The sequence below is a fragment of the Emydura macquarii genome, unplaced genomic scaffold, assembly GCF_026122565.2.
Source record: "Emydura macquarii macquarii isolate MOO-44397 ecotype Brisbane River unplaced genomic scaffold, CSIRO-AGI_Emac_v2 contig_2422, whole genome shotgun sequence".
In the NCBI taxonomy this organism is placed as follows: Eukaryota; Metazoa; Chordata; order Testudines; family Chelidae; genus Emydura; species Emydura macquarii.
The window spans coordinates 5413567-5434400 of NW_027132559.1; the positions used below are offsets into that span (position 1 = coordinate 5413567).

General features: G+C 42.7%; 1 long non-coding RNA gene across 2 annotated transcripts; it reads left to right on the forward strand.

The window, feature by feature from the left end:
* The first annotated feature begins 4249 nt into the window (after nucleotides 1-4249).
* Nucleotides 4250-19770, forward strand: LOC137162054 (uncharacterized). 2 transcript variants are annotated; one of them, XR_010922261.1, is made up of 3 exons: nucleotides 4250-4301; nucleotides 4503-4659; nucleotides 19406-19770. It is a non-coding gene; the product is annotated as an uncharacterized lncRNA (long non-coding RNA). The 2 variants fall into 2 exon arrangements; XR_010922260.1 differs by lacking the exon at nucleotides 4250-4301 and having other exon boundaries at nucleotides 4311-4659.
* Nucleotides 19771-20834: the final 1064 nt, after the last annotated feature.

A 20834-nucleotide genomic window follows, 5' to 3' on the forward strand; every position in this document is an offset into this window, starting at 1 on the left:
GTCCAAACTGGTTTGTAAGCTTCTTCAATTTAGAAGCTAGTCCTGTATGAATGTAACTGATAAACAACTCCAGACAAGAACCACCTACAGTACATATTCCTCATTCATAAAAAATAAAGACAGAGGGAAGGATTGTAGTATGGGTAGAATTTGGGAAGAGCAAACTATCCCTCTACAAACCCCTACTCACACAGAAGCATACAGTCAGTACAGACACGATCTGGCATTCTGTTTAGTCTGAATCAGCATATATGAACACATTTCTTTATTACTACGATTCTGGTACCCAAAATATTTTTTACATCTGTGTTTGGTAGATACTGTGGATATTACTAACCAAGTCAATGTGTTCAGATATTTCTATAGCAGTCCTGGGCTTGAAAAAACACCCCATTTTGACCCCAAATGATCTTACACATGGATCTCATCAGAAATTTGACCAACACTCTACTCACCAACACATAGAAGTACATAAATGTCATATAATCACAGAGAACAAGTGGCCAAAAGGTCACATCAGTCCATCAGTGACTACGTTTATATTCACACACACTCCCAAAACTGTCACCAAACCTAGTCCAATAATGCATCTACTCCTAAAAAATAACTGCAGCAACCAAATGGCTGTTGCTTCAATACTGAATTTTACTTTTGGTAAAGCAAATTGTTCTCTCTAAAGAGATACGTGGAATATTGCTCAGATTTGCACACAAACATGGAGTATAGTGGTACAGAAAACTGGAGAGCAACACTAGTGTGCCAGGTTCAGTTACCCTCCCTTACCACTCCTCCCCCAGCCATGTGCCTAAAAATAGAGATAATCGGGTTTCAAAGAGAAAAAGAAATGAAAAGGTCAAGTGTCATGACCTTAGACATATTCTGAAGCTGCTTTTCTCTCCAGCTTGGCTTTCCTTAGTGGGGCCTCAAACAGCCATTTCCGTTTTAGAAGTGGATCGACAGAGTGCTCTTGGTACTGATCATGATCAGTGATTATTTCTTACTGCTTTTTTTTTCTGGCCTGACTTCCTGCCTGCTGCTCCTGGCTCCTTCCTTAATTTAAAAAAAAATCCAAGAAAAACTGAATTCTACAATGTTCTTTATTAATGGCCCAAACAGCTACATGAGTTAAAGTCCAATGTTTCATAGAGCTTTTGTGACAACCATGCTGTTGCTAAGGCTGAAGTGGCACTTCCATTCTAAACCTTTATTTACAGCCATCACACAGTTTTGGGGATGACACTTCTGCTATTTGTTGTCAGCCCAGAAGCTTTTTTTTTTTAAACCAGATAAAATTCCATTTTGTGCTGAGTGAGAATTAGGTGCTAGTGTTTTTCTTTAAAGACACCACAAATATTAAATTCCCACTTCTGAATCTTGATCCTCCAGTATCTGGCCCATACAGTTATGCTTCTCCATCCTATTCTGTTCAAGTCACAATATACAAACTGGATAATTTCATACTGGAAGTATAAGACTCAGAAGTGGGGATCCCTTGGGATATGTGGTGTTTTCTGAGAATTAGAATGACAGGTAGACAATTTCCTTTTTCCAAGCTGATAAGAAATATTTCCACTTTTTTTTTCCCATTCATGACTTTAAAAAAGGGATTATCTGAAAAGTTCATACTTATATATACTTTATGTAGTCCTGAACTAGGAATCAATGCTTTAACTAGTTTTTCTTTTTCAGTAAATGTATTTAAATACAGCCTATTTCAACACTGATTCACTGTGCATTCTCCTGGCATGATTGCAGTTACACACTCAGTATTTTCCATGTATAGACCCTTGTGCTTAACTTTTCCAGTCACTTGTCTCAACAAAAGAAAAAAACAGGCATTGAAAAGCTAGAGTGGGTGTGCAGTAGTGAGCAGCATGTTTACAAACAAACTTTAAATTAAGTGCACCAAAGAAAGGGTGTGCCAGCCAGTTAAAATCAATATAAGGGTGAGAAGGTAAAGCCGTGGTACTCTGTGACTGACACATAATATATTACTTGAAGGCAATGGGTCAGATTATTGGCTGGTGTAAATTGGTGTAGCTCCACTGACTTCAGTGAAGCTGGGCTGATCTGCACCATCTGAGGATCTGGGCCTATGTGTTCTCTTTGGGCCAAGGACTGTCTTTGTACTGTGTTTGTACAGTACATAGGTCCATGCCTGGTCTCCTAGATGCTACCATAATTCAGATAATAAATAATATGTTCACCTCTCCTGTGATGGGGCATCCAGCCCACAGAAGGTTGAAAAGAATTAAGGTAGTGAGGCAGGCCAATTAACTCCACTGGGTGCACCTGGATGAGAAGCCAGGGAGCATGGTACTAATTGGAAGTATAAAGCCCAGGAGGAAGGGGTGGGCAGCAAGGTAGTTGCAGATACTCGTGGAGTTGGGATGCTGGCAAGTTAGAGGAAGAAGCAGCCCAGAGAAATGGCAGTAAGGGGTCAGACTGTGCAGAGAGCTTGGCTGATTGTTATAGGGTCCCTGGGCTGGAACCCAGTGTAGAGGGTGGGTCTGGGTTCACCTACCAGTCACTAGGAAATGGTAAAGGGCAGTGGAGATGCCAGTCAGACAGCGGGGCTGGAAGGACTGAATTCCCTGGAAAGGGAGGATCTTAGTGACCTGGCCAAAGGGCTAAGCCACAAAGAGGTGACTGCAGACCCAGGAGCGAGTGGGGCTGCAGAGCAAGACAGGATGAGGGAAGACACCATTGGAGGGAGAGCCCAAATCCTGGTGGAGCTAATTCCCAGGATGGCTGGCAAGAGGCACTGCTAGTGGTGAGGGAATCCTATGACAATTGATGGCAAACATGAGTATGCAGCCTCTCCTGATGCAAGGGGAGTTTAAGAGACTTTGGTGGACTGTAAAAAACTACATGAGGTAATCACCCCAACACAAGAGGAGTGTAAAAGGCCACAGCAGGAAAGGGGTGGGGGGAGGAATGAAAAGAGACAATGGAGCCCCAGTATGTGGAAGCTGCCTTTTTTTTTTTTTGGTTGTTGCAGAAGGGCCCTTCTACCCTTCCAGGCTAGATTCCAGAGTCTTCCCTCCTGTAGAAGAGGGATGACAAACAGCAGGGATAGAGAACTAGCAGAGACAAGGTGTACCTGCAAAATTATTTGATACAGCTGGCTGAACAGTAGTGGTACTTACTTAAGCTCCTACAGGAGGAAATTGGCAGAGGCGACAGGGGAAGAGAGGTACCTGGGCCAGGAGGCCAGAGGCCCAAAAAAGGCAATGCTATGCCTGTGGACAACAGGCAAACCTAAAAAAGAAGAGTGCTCCTCCCTGTACAGAGACAAGAAGCCTCACCCAGAAGGCAGGAAAAGAAGAGCCCATTCTGTGAGGAGAACAGGAGAGGCAGGGGCATCTGAGAAGTAGATGCCCATATATGAGCTGCAGGGTGAAGGCTAACCCAGGAGGGGTGACTGGAGTAGAGGAGGCCAAGGCACAGCCTGCTGAAATGACCAGGCAAAGGGTTTGTTTCAGGTGCCTGTGAGGTCAGCCATATGAAAAGGCACTTCCTTTTTAAGGAAGGGAAGGGTAGGGTAGTAAAGGGGAAGGCACCGGCCCCAGAGTGGTAGGGGGAAAAGGTGGTGTCTGGGGACTAGAATATGCCAGAGAACACTAGAGTAGAAGTGGCCCTGATTACCATGGACCTGGCAGGGGTCAATACCTGCACCTCCCTAGTGACTAGGAAGGAACTAGCTGATAAAACCATTGGGACAGAGAATGCCCAGTCAGATGGCAGTATGAACGCCTGAGCAAATCAGACAGTGGTGGGAACTCAGACCCTGCAGGAAAGGGAGCTGGGGATCCTGTGGGGCAAGTGAAGGAGCTCTAGAGGAAGCTGGTAGTAGCAGAGCAAGCCCTGTGAATAGCTGAAGACCTGGTGTTCCCAAAGGAAAAGCTTAGGGATGCCATGAAGAACCAGCATAATTTGCATCTCCTTGTGGAGGAAGCAGCACAGGAGAGAGAGAAGCTGAGGTCCCAATTACATGGCAGCAGACGTTACCCTCCCCCTCAAGCCTATAACCCTCGGGGGTGTGATGTGATGGGGTGTCTGCTCCATACAGGTTTGAAAGGAGTAAAATTGGCTAGGCAGGCTAATTAACTCCACTGGATGCACCTGGAGGAGGAGCCAGAGTGTCACTAATTAGAAGTAGGCTCAGCTGGGCAGGAAGGTGGGGGAGGGGAAGGCTAGTATAAAGCTCAGAAAGTGTGACCAGCAAGGTAGCTGCAGGGAAGCAGGCTGCAGTTTCTTCCCTGAGGGAAGGGCATTGGGAGGCTGGCAAGACCCGAGAGGTAAGAAGCTTGATGTATAGGATGAAACCCAGGGAAACAGCAGCAAGGGGTCAGAGCATGCAGAGACCTTAGTTGCTTGTTATAAGATCCCTGGGTTGAAACCCACTGTAAAGGATGGGCCTGGGTTCCCCTACTAGCCACTAGGAAGTGGCAAGGGCCTTGGAGATTCCAGCAGCTTTGGAAGGACTTTGAATTCCCCAGAAGAGAAGGATCTTAGTGACCTGGCCAGAGGAAACTGCAGATCTGGGAGTGAGCAGGGCTGCAGAGTGAGACAAGACAGGGGGAAACGGCACCAGAGGGCCAGCACAAGCCTGGCAGAGCTAATTCCCAGAATGGCCAGCAGAAGCAGTTGCTAGCGGTGAGTACCCATGCCTCTCCCTCATTGGTAAATCAGTTTTGACATTTTTCAGACTGACTAAGGAGGGGTCTTGTGGCAAGAGCTTAATATGAGCACCTGGCAAAGGTTTGGACCCATCCACTAGTGTAAAATGTCCAATAACATAACTCCAGAAGTACAGGGATCTGTGGAATCACCAAGAGAGAGGGTGAATATTCCATTGTGGCAAAATACCTTCCCATGTGGCAAATGTGGCTTAGGGGAGAAGCTGTCTAATGGATTTGCCTATATAGCTTAGACAATGAAGCTTCCCAAAAGTTAGAATATGGGAATAGCAGGAGCTGTATCGTCTTATTTTAAAAAATAAATGGTGCATCTATCTCTCCCCCCTCCCCCCCGCTCTCTCTCCATCTTTTTTATTTTCTATCTAGCTTCTCGTCTTCCATCCTGCCACTTGTACAATGCATGGTGTGAGTTTCCTTAGAGTCCCAGCTCCTGGAGTCATGTGAGACTACCACACTTTTTTTGTTCTAAGGAATTACTAGGTGAGGCTCAATAGCCAGTGAGTGTTACAAAGGAGGTCAGGTTAGCTGATCATATAACTGCCTTCTGGCCTTAAAATCTATCTATACAACCCTAAATTCCCACTGACTTTTCCCAATCCTTCCACTGATGTCTTAGGTGAGTACAAATTGCTATTAGACAACGTATCACCTAAGTATCTTAAAGAGCTCTACAATCATAACTTAATCACAGAAATGAGCCCTGGCTGAGCAGTTTGGATCTGGATGATTCTCATGTTGCTCAATAGTGACCCCTCTGGCCAACTAAGAAGCAGCATTAGTGAAATGGAACAAGACAAAGTTCTTCTGTCTGAAACACAAAAAATAACCATTTATAACATGGATTGAACACAGCCATGTTTATAAGATTTTTTTCTCCTATGTGTGGATATTAAAAATAGCTACAGCCAGGGTTTAAAATGGAGACGTGTCTGAAATGCTTGGACACAATCATTTAAACATGACTGTGCTAGGAGAAAAAAAAATAGTCAGACACTTAGTATGGGCTCAGGATCTATCCAAATCATGTAGCCCCTCCAAACATAGATCTGTATTTACCCTGCTCTTGGTCGGTGCGGGAGTGATCCCTTTGTCAAAGGCTTACTAGTGTTTTTTTTCTGAAATACTCCCACTGTTGCTAACACTGGTACAGGGACACCAAAATGGGAGTAACAGGCTTACTCTGCAGCAATAGAGATTTAGGGTAGATATTAGGACACACACTAATTATAAGGATAGTTCCCTAATGCAATAGGCTACCAAGAGCAGTTGTAGTATGAAATCCTTGTACTTGGAGGTTTTTTAAGAACAGGTTGCACAAATACCTGTAAAGGATGGTCTAAGTATACTTGGTCCTCCCTCAGCATGAGGAGCTGGACTAAATGTCCTCTTCAAGTCCCTTTCAGTCCTACATTTTATGATTCTACATCTTGCATTTAAAAGTAACAGGTTTATTAAAGGCAATATAATCTGCAATTAGTGAATTGAATTGATTGTGTCTGGTCACTACCTCTTTCAAGATTTTAGATCTAGTAGATCTCACCCTTTCATATCCAGTTTTGTATCATAAGTTGGAAGAGAAAAACAAGCTTTCCTGCTTTGACTCCCAATTGGTTTCTTAACTTTTGACTGAACTAGTCACTGACCTGACCTAGTTGAATATTCTGAAATGAAGAAAGCATTCTCTCTGCCTCTGCAGAAGAGGCTACTGCTGTGAAAATGTTCTTTAGAACTTCAGTGAACTCTGGCTTCAGGTACTTAGCCAGTGACTTCTGCCAGTTCAGTGATTTGACTTTCTTTAAAATGTAGCAGCAAATATGTATTGGTTAGTCTTAATTATTTAATTTAAATACAAAAAAATAAACTAGATTAGGCCTTAACAGGTTGTCAATTTTAAATTTGATTTTTATGTATCTATTTTTATCCACTCTGCCTGAGTCCCAGTGCAGTGCCTTAGTGAAGATGGGATAGGATAGCCATCGCCAGTGGAGATGTTCTCATAGTTGTGATGATGATGTGATTAGGTGCATACTCCACACTGGCAATGACAGGATTAAGGGGAGAGCCCAAACAGCCCATTCTGTCTCCCTTTGTTGGGAGACAGGTAACTAAGAATTAGAACCAGACTGGTGGTTCCTATAAAGGAAGGAGTGCAGGACAGTCAAAGATGAATTTGTTACCCCGGAAGTGTGGGGATAAATAGTGACTTGGCTGGAGAGCTGAGTCATGAGAAGATGCAGAGTGCCACAGGACCAGTGCAGCTGTTGGCTAGGGGTGCTGGATGAAGAGAGCCTGCTATGCCATGCCTCACCATAAGGGGGTGCGCTGGAGTGAATTCCATCCTCTACAGATGTTAGACTTTTTTTTAAGAAGCCTACTTTAAATAAGGGTAAAGGTTCTGTGACATTCTATGAGTGGACAGACAGGAAAAGGGATGGGTCCAACAAGGATAAGGTGGTCCCATCACAGCAGGAAATCTTTAGCTGTAAAAAAGCCTTTGAATCTCATGGAATATTGGCATAAGCACCCTAAACTCTACCAAACTGTGGCTTTTATGTCAGCGCTGAATTTGAGGAATTTTATATTTCACTATCTGAGTTGCCCTGTATGGGATATGGCAGTTGCTATGGCAACTGTAGCTAAATTTAGCTGTTCCATTGTAAGCGGTGACTTTCAGAATCTTATCCTCTCAGATACTTTGAACTCTATTAGGATGGAACTTGATTTAGAAGCTGTCAGCGTGGATGCTGTTTTCCTACTGAACTGTTTGTACAAATAGAGCAGCAAATTAAAAGCAATGCACTGGTTTCAGATGCGTTTTTTCTTCGGTCTTATCTATACACACAAGTTGCATCAGTTTAACTTGATTTTTAAACCAATTTAGTTAAAACTAGTGCAAATTCTTATGTAAACACTCCTATTTCAGTTTGGGGACAAGGGGCATTTCAGTTTAGTTTAGTCCTGTTCCTAATGGATTTAAGCTAAACAGAAATAAGTTTGGCTTAAACCAAAATAAGTGTGTCCACAAGCCTTCTGCACCAGTTTATCACATCTTAAGTTAAGTCAGGAAAGCTTTCTCCTGTAGACAAGCATTTGACTTTACAAATTAAAGTACAATTTGTAAAAGTCAGTGCCTAAAGTTGGACCAGTGGAAAAATTAACTCCTCTTTGGAAATGAATATTTGCTTATAGGGAGGTGCCCTGATAATTGATTGGGTTCTCCTTAGTTGATCTCCTATGTAGAAGGAAAGTGAGGATCCCTAATTCATTAGATAATCCTAGGAAGGGGACACTGAGGTAGAGAGAGACAGTAACTGAAAAAAATACAAAGGTTCGGAAAAGTTACAAGATATGATGAGTATTGTTCAGACAAATCTCAGGGACAATCAGTCCCAACAAAAGTCCCAACATACTTGTAAATGCTCTTTTTAAGTAGGGGACTTGGTGTTGATGTTAAGCCCTGTTGAAAAAATACAAAATGCAAAATTCTTTGGAAGGACCTTTTGAAGTGAATGAAGATGCATATCATGTTAAAAAGCTTCATGGTAATACTGTCCCATAGCTGGTACATGTAAATAGACTGAAAGCTTATCACAGCCAGGAAGCCATGGTAAACATAATCTGTTGTGGAGAGGGGAAACCGAGGCACACCACTTTATTGATTTGATGGCTGAATGCCAAATTGACTCATTTCTGGAAAGCATCCAGTTTTGCCATGAGTTAACATCAGTTGAAAAAGCAAAGGTATTATCTCTGCAAGAACACCAAGAAGTATTATCTAGTAAACAGGGAAGACTCACTTGCTGACTAATAAAATCATTACTCTAGGACCACCACTATCTCCCAACAGAAATACAAAGCATGCTGCGCCTGGGAGTGATTAAGGAATCTGATAGCTCATAGGCACTACATGTGATCTTGGTCCCTAAGAAAAACACTGTAAGGTTTTGTGTTGATTATAGGAAACAATGCTACATGGTGCCAGATGTTGTCCTATGCCTAGAACTGAAGATATGCTGGATATCTTAAGCAAAGCTATACATCTCTGCTCTTTTGATCTGTTAAGGGGTACTGGCAAATTTCTTTAGAGGAGGATGCACAGAAAAATCTGCTTTTATTGATACTGGACTTATATGAATACAAAGTATTACCCTTTGGGTCAATTAATGCAGGAGACACTTCTTAAGAGGTTGGTCAACCAAGAGTTGAAAGGAGTGCAGGACGTTGCAAGGGCATATGTTGATATAGCCGTATTTAGCAACACTAGGTCTGATCACAAACACTTGCAAATTGTGTTGTCAAAACTCAAAGAGGCAGGCCTGAGTATAAAAGCCTCTAGGTGTAAAACTGGAGCAGCCAGAGTTCCTTATTTGGGGCACTGGATGGGGGAGGTCAAATGTCACCTGGTCCTTTAAAAGTGAAGCCATTGTTAATGGGCTGGTGCCACAAACCAAAAAAAAGGTCCAATCTTTCATAGCTCTGGTAAACTATAACTGAAGGCTTGTGTGGGTTCAGTGATGATATATCTGTAATCCCAATCTATGTAAAAAGGCACCTAACAAGTCAAAGTCAAAGGCATGTCAAGATGGTTTTGATAAAGTAAAGAAAATCTTATCTGAAAAGCCTGTTCTAGCTGGTCCAGATTTTGACAAGCTGTTTCAGCTGTGTACAGATGCATCAGGCACTTGTTTAGGGGCTGTATTAATCCAGTCAAGGGAGAATAACAAACATTTGATTGCTTTCTTAAACAAGAAATTGACACCCATTGAACAGAATTATTCTGTCAGAGAAAGAATGTTATGCCATTGTGTGGGCAGTAAAGTGATTACAGCTCAACTTTTTAACAAGGTTCAGGATACTAACTGATCACTTTCCTTGAGTCTGGTTACACAAAACTAAAGGCTCCAATACTAAAGGCAATGGTGGAACATAATCTAAGAATGATGTACAAATTGTACATATAAAGAGAAAAGAAAACAGGGCGGCAGATGCCCTGTCCAGGAAAGAGGGCTCTGACCTGCTGCCTCTGGGTCAGCCAAAGGCTAACCCTCCACCAGCTTTGTAATGGGAGAGGTGTGACCAAATGCACCCCTGTATTCACACCCTACACACCATTGCAATATACTTTGTACAAAGTATGCTTTGTGAGGTATCATTTGAAAACAATAATTCACAGGTGAATAATATCATGGTGAAATGTATATACAAAATGTGCAAAAGTTATTTACATAAAATGTAATTATGACTGAACTATGGTTGTCACACAAGTCTGGGGAGTGGATAAATCTTTCTCAAAGACAAAGGACAAGCCAATGCCTCTAGGCAGGTGTCATCAAAGTTGATTAGCAATCACCTCTCAAGTGACCCTTCTTTGGCCAAGAAGTGAGGCAGTAACCGATCCATTCTGCGGTTTGCTACAATGTAGATTGAACCTCTTTCACCACAAGACTCCTCAGGAAAATGCATTTCAAAGGGGGACTGAACTATAAAGTGAGGGGCAAAAATACCCCAAGGGATCACCCTCTCTCTCTCTCTCTCTCTCTCTCTCCTAAGAAGATAAAGGAAGTAGCCATTTGACTTCGGAAGACAGCCTGACCTGAAATTTGGTCAGTCCTGTTGGGGAATATGTGGTAAGAATTTTATCTTGAACCAAGTCTAATATGTTTTAGCACTAGGAAGCATTTTATCTTGTTACCATTTCTGACTTTAATGCCTTGTACAAATACAGTCCTGGGATACGTAAACAGGAATCTCAAGTAGGAGTAGAGAGGTTCTTTTATCTCTGTTTCGCCCTGCTGCAACTGCTGCTGGAATACCATGTCCAGTTCTGGAGTCCACAATTCAAGAAGGATATTGATAAATTGGAGAGGGTTCAGAGAAGAGCCACAAGAATGATAAAAGATTACAAAACATATCTTCTAATGAGAGACTCAAGGAGCTCAATGTTTTTGGCTTTAAAAAAAGGTTGAGTGACTTTATTATAATCTAGAAATACCTTCCTAGGGAACAAATATTTAATAATGGATTCTTCAATCTAGGGGAGAAAGGTATAAGATGATCCAATGGCTGGAAATTGAAGCTAGACAAATTCAGATCAGAAATCAGGTATATATTTTTAACAGTGAGACTAATTAACCATGGGAACAATTTAGCAAGCTTGGTAGTGGAGTCTCAATCATTCATCATTTTTAAATAGATGTGCTCCAGGAATTATTTTGGGGGAAGTACCACAGCTTGTTCCACAGGAGATCAGCCTAGATAATCAGAATGGTCCCTCTGGCCTTGGAATCTAAGAGGTGCCTGAATGATCAAGAAAACATCCTAACTCTGATCTAGTAGACTAGAATAGTCTCCCAAGGAGTAATGGATGTGAGAGGCTTTGCAAAGCTTTTTTACTTGAAAAATTTAAAGTAGGACTGGAACAAAGGGGAAATATACTGCAGGGGGACAATCTTGCAGTGGCAGAACTAGATCTAAGTAGGACTTTTCCATCTCTGACTTCTGTGAATAATAAAAGTAGAACTCTTGTCTTGAATTCAAGTGAACTATTTAGCTCTTTAATAGGTCTTTTTTCAGAAAAATGGTTGTGGGTCCAGATCAGGATTCCTAGAACTTTTACAAAGCTTTCCAGGTGACCACTTAAAGGAACAACCTGGCCTATGACCTGTGCTGCCTATGAAATGCGACCTAAAAAGCAACATTTGCTCCAGTTTCCCACTGGCTACACATCCTTATCAGGCAGGGTAAAGTGGTGCATTTTACTCAATGGCATGAACATAAGGTTGTCAGTCTTGTAATAAGCATAACTGGATTTAGCACTCCAATGTTTTGTTTATTCCCTGTGGCTAACAGCTACTGATGTCATGTCTGGATTACTGAAGATTTCTCTGCAGCATAGCTCAAGGTCTCAAATGTTGTGTAGGAGAGAAATTCCTCTCCAAAACAGCTTAGGGTATATAACTTTGGTTCATCTATTTGCCAGCTTTACTACCACCACCACAGGAACTAAAGTTTTATCACAATTCTATTCACCATTCACAACCATTAATTTACCAGTGTAGCCCTTCCACCTACTCCACTGCTTCACAGAGGGTCGCTCACACGGCAGTGGGTGGCTCCTATGCAGCAGCAGAACTTGTGGAAGGGCGCCTAGCCCAGTGGCGTACAGAGAGTCTCTGGCGCCAGGGTCCAAGCCTACATTTGCGTACCCCCCCCCCAGGCCTCACGCCCTCCCCCATGCAGGGCAGGAGGGGTCCCAGTGCCACCCCCCAGGTGCCTGGGGTGGGGGGGGAGTCTGTAACTGTAAGGGGGGGGGGGTATATGCAGGCTTGGCTCCGCCACCTCCTCCAAGCACTTACCCTGGGGGTGGTGCCGGCCTCTCGCCTGCAGAAGCAGCCCTGAAGTCCAGCACTGGCTTGGATGGAGTAGCCTCCCACCCCCGGCCTGGGGAGGAGGGCTGGGTCAGCCCTTCACAACACGTGGGAGGGGAGGCGCTGAGGGGTACTGCTCAGAGCCTCCTGTGCCCTCTCCCCTTACCCACCACTCCAGCCCAGCATCGGCTTGGATGGGGGTGGGGGGCACTGGGTTGGCCCTTCACAACAGGTGGAGGGCAGGGGTGGCAAGAGATTGAGGGGCGGCTGCTCCCACTTCTGCTCCTGCAGCCCCCCATGCATTGTGAAGGGCTGGCCCGTGGTCCCCTCCACCCCCAGGCCAGGGGGTGAGGCCACCCCTGTCCAAGGTGGCGCTGGGCTGCGGGGCTGGAATGGTGGGTAAGTGTGCGCTCCAGGCCAGCCCTTCACTGAGGTGTGGGGTGCAGGAGGCTCTGCACCCTTCAGATCCTCCTGTGCATCATGAAGGGCTGGCCTGGCACCCCCTGCAGGCTGGCACCCGGGGGCCTATCCCCCTCCACCCCTACCCCCGCTTGGTATGCTACTGACCCAATAAAGGGCTAAGAATGGGGTTATTGAAAGGGCTCACCATTGGCCTCAGTGAAATCCATAAGTGTTACTGTTGATTTGTGCAGAAGCAGAGTTAGACCAGTGTTGAGCACTTTCGGAAGTCCCACCCTAGATAATAAACATGCAGCAACATAGGCATTCCACAGATGCTGCCACCTAAAATTTAATCTATAATTGCTATGTTCACCCCTTGTTATAGTGGAGAGGGGTGATCTGATTACTCTTGCTCCTGCCATTCCCTTCAGGAAAGGAGCCCCTTTGATTATTTAGTGGAGGGTTTTTTATTAAATGAAGACCATTTCCTGGATGCCCATTTCATATTTATCCAGCACAGAAAGGGGCAAGCCTGGTCCGTCCACGACATCTTGCCACAGCTTTGTAGATCCTACATCCAAGGGTGGGTCTGCCAGCCAGCACGAAGGCAGGGAATAAATCAGCAGCAACATCCAGGCCAAGGACCCTCTTCTTTTGCATAATATAAAACGAAACTTGGAATGTGTTAATAGTCAGAGCTGTACAGCTGCAAGTACATAGCAAATTTCCCTAAATATTTCCCAAATACTTATTGCATATCCACATTACAAGAATAACCACCACACTCTGTAGGCTTGTTGGCAGTCTCAGTTTAGAAACCAAAGATCTGATGGAGAGGGAATTATGCTTCCACTCCCAGGCCCGGACCTTCCAGGTCATGGCTGAGGCTCCATCATAAACATGGTCTGCATTAGAACTTGAAAAGTTATGTACACTGTCTCCAAGGCAACCAAGAGATGCATTTTCCAGGCACTGTTTGGCTGAAGCTCTGTGTCACTGACAATATCTGCTGGCTGTGACTTGCTGGTGGGAGTCGAGCTGGAAGCCACACCCAGCAAAAGACTAGTAGTTTCTATGACTTGCTGAGTTGGGGGCGGGGTGGGGGGAAAGCTGTGATATCCTAATCCAGGGTTAGAGCCCAGAACTAATTCTCTCCTTCCTGAGGATACCTGAGACCTAAACTTTTGTGTGTGTGGGGGAGACAGTTAAATTCTCAGTTGGCTCAAACAGCTGCAGACCTTATGTGAAAAATCTTCTCTATTTGTCTCTGGCAAGGTGAAGTTGCTGTGTGTAATAAACTCTGAGTTGGATTTCTGTTTCCTTAGACTCCATCTTACCTGAGATCAGGGATACAGTTTCAGGGTAAAATAACAGGAGGTATTTTATGTAAACATATCTAATTCTTAACAGGGTCCTAGAAGTAACAGGTGGGAAACAGTCATTTTTTCTCTATTAAGCACAACTTTTCCCCTCAACTTTTCCTTTGCAGGGGGAAGTAGCTATACACAGAACATGGTTATATACTTACAGGTATTGTCCCACCAATTAAGGGGCAGAAGGTTTATTGCAGTTGTTTGTGGATATGTTCATATGATGGACAGAATGAAGCAGGTGTGTCTAGTCCTTTTTGCAATGGACAGAATTGATCTTATTTTAAGGAGGTCATCAAGAGATTCTCTCCCCCATTTTCTTGTCAATGACTAGGAAAATTGAGATCATCAAACAGTGAGATAAAGAAACTTGGATGTTTAAATGTATGGGCATAAAACTGATATTACTTTCCAGCTTTAAATCCTTCTATTTGGATGAGGGTGCACTACAGTACAAAAAAGTCAAGATGTAAAATAATTTGTACTGAGATGAAAAACCCAGTAAAACTGATAAACAATCATTTTTAGTTTTGTAATTGCCTTTCTTTTCTTTTTTTGGATTGTTGAAGCCATCAAGGTTTAAATGATTTAAAAATGCATAAATAACTGAGCTGTGAGAAGAACAATATGAAACTCCTCCAGCTATATATGCATACGTAATGCATGTGTTTAAAAGAACAGGGTCAAGATAGAATCTTTTTTTTAATCCTTGCTTATTATTGGAATTGATAGAATTTTAAAAATTCAATTCAGTGTTCACTATTTCTGCTCTTTGTTTTCACATTTCACTCAGCTTGGAGAACGAAACTAGACAAGTCAGATATACTTTCTGTTTTTCCTGCACCAGCACAACACGATAGGCCCAAACTTCAATGGGGTTTAGGCACATGTTTAAGTGCTTTCATGATCAGGGCCATAGTTTTTTGAGGCTTCAACACAGGAGGAGGATGTAAAGGGCAAGAAGGAAGGTCTGGGGGATAGGTTATTGGACTTTGACTCAGGAAACCTGGGTTCAGTTCCTGGCTTAGCCAAGAACTCCTGTGTGACCCTAGGAAAGTCACTTAATCTACACTGTGCCTCATTTCTCTATCAGTAAAATGGGGATAACACCAGCTTATCAAACTGTGATGTTAGAAGGCTAAAATCCATTAATGATCATGAGAAGCTCCAATGATGAGGGCCATATGAGAGCCTAGAGCAGTGGTTCTTAACCTTTCCAAACTACTGTACCCCTGAAGCCTGAGTCCCACCCCCACGGGGCTGAGGCATGTAACTTAGTTTCATGGCGCCCCTGTGGCTCCAGGCAATTGCCTTTCTTGCCACCCCCAATACCAGCTCTGCACTTGCGACCCCCTCTAAAACCCCAGGTTAAGAAACACTGGCCTAGAGAGACAGTTTAAATAAAGCACACTGTTTTCACTGGAATCTAAACAAAATAAAATCCACTTCTGTTTATAACTATGTTCAGCCCTTCCTCTTTTAAAATATGGTCTTGACAGCTTGGCAAAGATCCTTGAAATACAAGGTTAGCAATTGCATTTAATTTCATTCTTGACTGAATAAATTTGAAAAATATAAACAAAAGACATGAACATTAAAATAAAAATTGCTCTCAAGTTTTAGCTAAAATAGAACAATTGTTCTGAAATCTCAATACAAATTTCCAGTTAATCCACAGGTCAGTTTCAGAGTAATAAAATACAGGCAGCTTTAGTCCAGGAATTAAATTGGTCCATCAATGTTCAGCAAATACAATTTTGCTTCTTACCCCAACTCCAGTTTCAGACAGCAATTTAACACAACTTTTTATGTGAAGAAGCCCTACTGGGATAGCACAGTGAATCTAGCCAGTTGAAGAAATGAATGCTTTTATTCTTCAAGTAAAAATAGTGTCATGGGATCTTTCATTCCTTCCTGCAAACAGAAGCTTGATTTAAAATGTCATCTGAGGATCACATCACTAGACGTACATTATTTCCTAACTCCATGCTCGATTGTTGACAGAATGCAATAAAGGCTTCTCAGCCATGACATGAAGTTAGATATTGTGGTTCCTGAGGCAGATCTCATGTTCCATCATTGCTTGGGTATCTGGTCCACAGACTATAAGGGTAAAGGACCAGGTTCTGCACTCGCTGGCCCATGATTACAGGATGGTCACCATCCAGTGTAATTAATTATTTATCTACACTATTTGATATGAATGTTCTTTTATAAAGAGACGCTGAAGCCTTCATAATGCAGCATTTACTAATCTAAGCTATTTGACAATGTGATTTAGTTTTCCCCGTAAAGTGACTTTCAGATAATTAGTATCACTAATATATCAAGTGTAAAGTTTCTTGTTAAGTAGAAAGTTCTCTATAAATAATGACTTGCACTCCCTCTCTAAAACACCTTCCTTTAATGAGGCCAACAAACCTTAGTTTCTCCACACTGCAGCCCACATTCAGCAATGGGCTTAAACTCATGCCTAACTTCAAGCATGTGAAGTAGCGTTATTGCCATCAATAGAACTACTCAGAGACTTAGTTAAGCATGAACTTCAGCTCCCTTGCTGAAGTGGAGCCTAAAAAACTGTGACAATTTATTTTGATCGTGCCCACCAATTGTTGGATTTTTTTTTTCTCCCAATCTGATGTCAAACATTACTTCATTTCCCCCCATCCCATCCTCTTACTGTACATTGTCCATTTAGAGACTGAGCTCTTCAGGGCAAGGCTTTTGTCCTCATATTTCTGTCAAATGCCCCAGCACACATTTGGAATTGTATGAATAACAATAGTATTTCATTATTTGTGCAGACCCAACAGTGGGTAGATTCTAGTGTCTTAAAACAGCCTGCTTGGTGCTGTACAGGTCACAAAGGGCTCTGCTTTGAGAAGGTAATAAGATAAATGCAGAAAACACAGATCAAATGCAGAATTCACTGGGCTAGGGAGAGAATTCTAGAGATAGGGGACTAGATAGAAAAAGGAGAGAGTTTGAGACGGATATGAAGGGAGAGGCAAGGCACGCAGGCTGGATGGAACAAGTGGAGTGAAGGAGAACTGTAATAAGAAATAAAACCAGAGATGTAGGTGATGAAAAGATGTTTGATCTTCATGTTGAAGATGAGAGGAAACCAATGGGAGATTCAAAGATGGTGGTGAAACTAGTCTGAATGATACTCGGGAAAGCTAGTTTGCTAGCTGTGTGGGATTGAGGATGAGTGAACTGGAGCGGACGTGTTCAAAACAAAGGAAATGTGAAAAGTTTGTTGTTACTTCAGCCCTGATTGGCAGTTGAAATACTATGAGAAATAGCTGCATGCTGTATTTCTGACCCAGCAATCCCTGCAAAATCTCCAGAGAGACTGTTCTTGCCATATTTCCAGCCTAATTTCTTGATAAAGTTCTGGAGAGGGAAGGAAGTGTCTTGTGATGGTGGGTCGGGTGAACCTGTATGTGTTGGAGTGGGGTTGACAGGGCATTTCAGAGGAAGCAACATGCATGGGGAAGCAGGCATATCCTGGAGAAAACCGCTTTGTGTTTAGGGCTAGGTATATCATTGTGAGTGAGCACATTGGTGGGGAGCAACTTAGAGTTGCTCAATTGGTAAGTCCTTTGAAGATGAAAAGTGTTAAATGCTGCTTAGTGATTTGTAACCTTCCTGGCTATGGAAAATAGATCAGCAGGGTGGGAATGAATGAAGTACACATTCATTTACACTTGCAAACACACTAAACACTTGGGCTGAATTTGCCAAAATACAGTTTTTAAGGCTGGTCTATTTCCAGCCCCTGCTGTTTCTCAGGATTTTTCATGTTAAGCAGATCACACTGCTCAGCCCTGGTGTTTGCTTAACAAATTTTGGAATTACAATATAAAAATAGCTGTAAGTGTTTGCAGGTAAATCTCTGCCTTGTTCTAAAAATACAGCCACCCCCCCACCCCTGGGGTGCGCACGCATTCTAAATCTTAATTCTGAACTTTTCAGCAAATATTCATGGGCCCCTTGCCCTCTCTGAGGTGCACATGTGAATGGGTTTTTTAGATCAAATTATTTTTTTGTTCAATGCATCTGTTCCCTTCTCCCTCCTCCCCCTTTTTGCTCTCTTTCTTGGGTAGTTTGGTATTTTTAATACTAGGTCAGGAGTACTTACTTAGCACATGGCCTCAGGGTCACATGTGCTCTGTAAAGGCTTCAGGTGACCTGCAGAGATGTTTTAATGAAGGAACTAAGCTGTTTCAGAGCCTTTTCCTCAAGTTCTGATCTTCATTGATTTTTCTAAAAGGAGGGCAAAAATAAAAGCTAGCAAGAGACAAAGGCTAAGGCAATTATTTCTGGGAATATTGAGGAAGATCTGGGAGGAAAGCTAGCTGATCTGACCAAATACCAAGACAACTCTCCAAATTTTTATCATTTGAAAGAGTTTGTATTGGCTTGGCAATAGCTACATCAGGCATAAGTAGTAGGCTGATTGGCCCTTGAGTAACTTTGTGATGAATACCAATGTACTAAGTAAATCACCACAGTGTAAATATGCACTGGCCAGCATCATAGCTAAATGTAAGCAAGAACTGGAGGTGTGGGACAGGTTGGGGAACTAACAACTAAATCAAAGCAACAGAACTATGCATTTTACCCACAAAAGCTAAAGGAATGTATTTCATGCAGTCCTGGGAACAGACTGCAGGATTAAATTCAATTCTGATTCCGTACTCAGCTATTTCTTGGGAAATGACTGCACATTACATACAGAACCTGCTGTCCACAATCAGCAAACAAACTTGATTCACTCCCTGTACTCCTGAAAACTCTGGTTTTGTTGAAACACAGCATTCATTTTAAATTGACTACAGTGAAATGGAAGGCTTTGAAAAAACAAACTCCCTCCAAACAGATCCTTAGCTTCATTTCCTCTGATGGTTCTGCTTGTTTCTGAGCTGGGCTTCATAGGTCACTTTGGGGACTTTTTCTAATTTTAATTTTTTTCCCACCAGGGGGTTGTTCTTTCATAGAATCTCTACCATGAATTCTCACATGGAGATAAGAGTCAAGAAGGAACTTGACTGCTTTTTTAGTAGCTGGGTCCTAAATTAACCCAGATTTTATTCATTTAGGAAACTTCTCTGACATAACTCTCCTGGAACCATGAAATCAACATTAGAAAAGTAGGTTATGGGCCTCTTCTGTTTTTTAGAAGATAACTTTTTTTTTTTAATAAAGTTGGCTTTCACCAAACTCCGTTCCTATTAAAATGTGGCCATTTTAATGCCAAATATTTATCAAATATTTCCAAAAATGCAAGCAGACAATCCTTATCAATAGTTTATTTTTCAAATATGTTTAGTGCATTTTTCTGGTTGCTGAATAGTAAACACTGCAGAATATATTTATAAAATACCCTAGATACAGTTTGGAAACAATCGTGCAATATCAAGGACAGGGGAGTTTCAAAATAAAGGCTGCAAAATCAGACCCCATATTCTTTTTTAAATTGTCCAAATAATCAGACACAAGGAATGTGTATGGAATGATGCTACCCTTTACTCTCCTTTATTTCCTCTATCCTCACTAGGTCTGGCATTCACAGATGCAGGGGATCCAGATGCTAAAGGTGCTTTTCCTGTCTCCGAATCTTGCTCACTGGATTCTGCCAACACTTGCTATAGGTTTTAGAGTTGATTCTCATGGACACTTAAGCTGTTGCTTGCTTAGAACAGGCTTGGCTATAAGGCAATGGGGATAAATCATTCCACTGCCATAAATGGATATTTTGAGCCCCAGCTCTCACATGATGTAAACAGGGGTAGCTTCATTGAATTCAGTTGAACAGAATAAATGGTTGGGAAACTGAAAGACTCAGCATCTTCTCTCCCCTTAGATCAGAAGTGGGCAAACTATGGCCTGTCTGAGCTTTTCATCAAGCCCTCCAGCTCAACAGTGGTCTGTGAGCTCCATTCAGGTGGTCTGCAGAAAGCTTGCAGAACAAGCTGTGTGGCGTAGCATCAGCTGCTCCCCCCCCCCCCGGCCCTCCCCACCCCCCGCTCTCCTCTCCCCCACCATGTGGACCCAGCAGTGCCCTGACCAGAGTGCAGCAGCCACTTCCCCCTCTCAGCCCCGCCCATTCCCCCCACACCTCTCCCACCATCTGGGCCCAGCAGCACCCTGACTGGAACTCCTCCTGGAGCATTAATGGCCTGCCATCCAATTTCTATACCCAGATGTGGCCCTCAGGCCAAAAAATTTGCCCATCCCTGTCTTAAATGAAAGCTATAGTTCAAGTTTCTGTCTTTTTGCATTCAAGTTTCAGCCTATGGCTGCTCCAATCCTGCAAAGAGTCCTTCAGCAAAATCAAGGAAATTTATTTCTACTTTAGAATACCAATAACAGAAAAATTAAATAAGATAAAATTTTGAGGCTCTCCTTCTGCAATCATAAAGAAGCAGTGAAGGGGACAAACTTCCCCCATTGCAGTTCACCTTTAACTTCTTTGTCCCTCAGTTCCCCCCATCTATACATGGACATATCCACAATTTTTGTAAAGTGTTCTGTGGTCCTCAGATTGAAAGATGCCACGTATGTATACGTTTCCCCATGGAGCAGGATTGTCCTTTCAGATGCATTAGATCTGGGGCGGTTATATTATGACAATTATGCACTGCATTCATCAGTGAAAGACGTTGCATATGAGGACCTACTGAGAATCCTTCTTCCTGCTTGAAAAAGGAAATAGGATTGCTTCATTATGCTCCGAATACCTGCCACAAAACCAGTCCAGCCAACAATCATATTTTTCTATAGCTCAGGCGATGCCCTAGACAAACCAAAATATAGTGCTCTTTTCCTTATGATCCTTATTCATTTGACTGCCAAATACCCTGTCTTCCCATTCCTGCCACTGCTTGCAGTTGACTCATTGATATTGCTTCTGTCTGATTTCCTTCTCTTGCAGCTGTCTGCATAACTTTTTGAGCTTTCATACATCAAAGGAACCAACTTTTAGG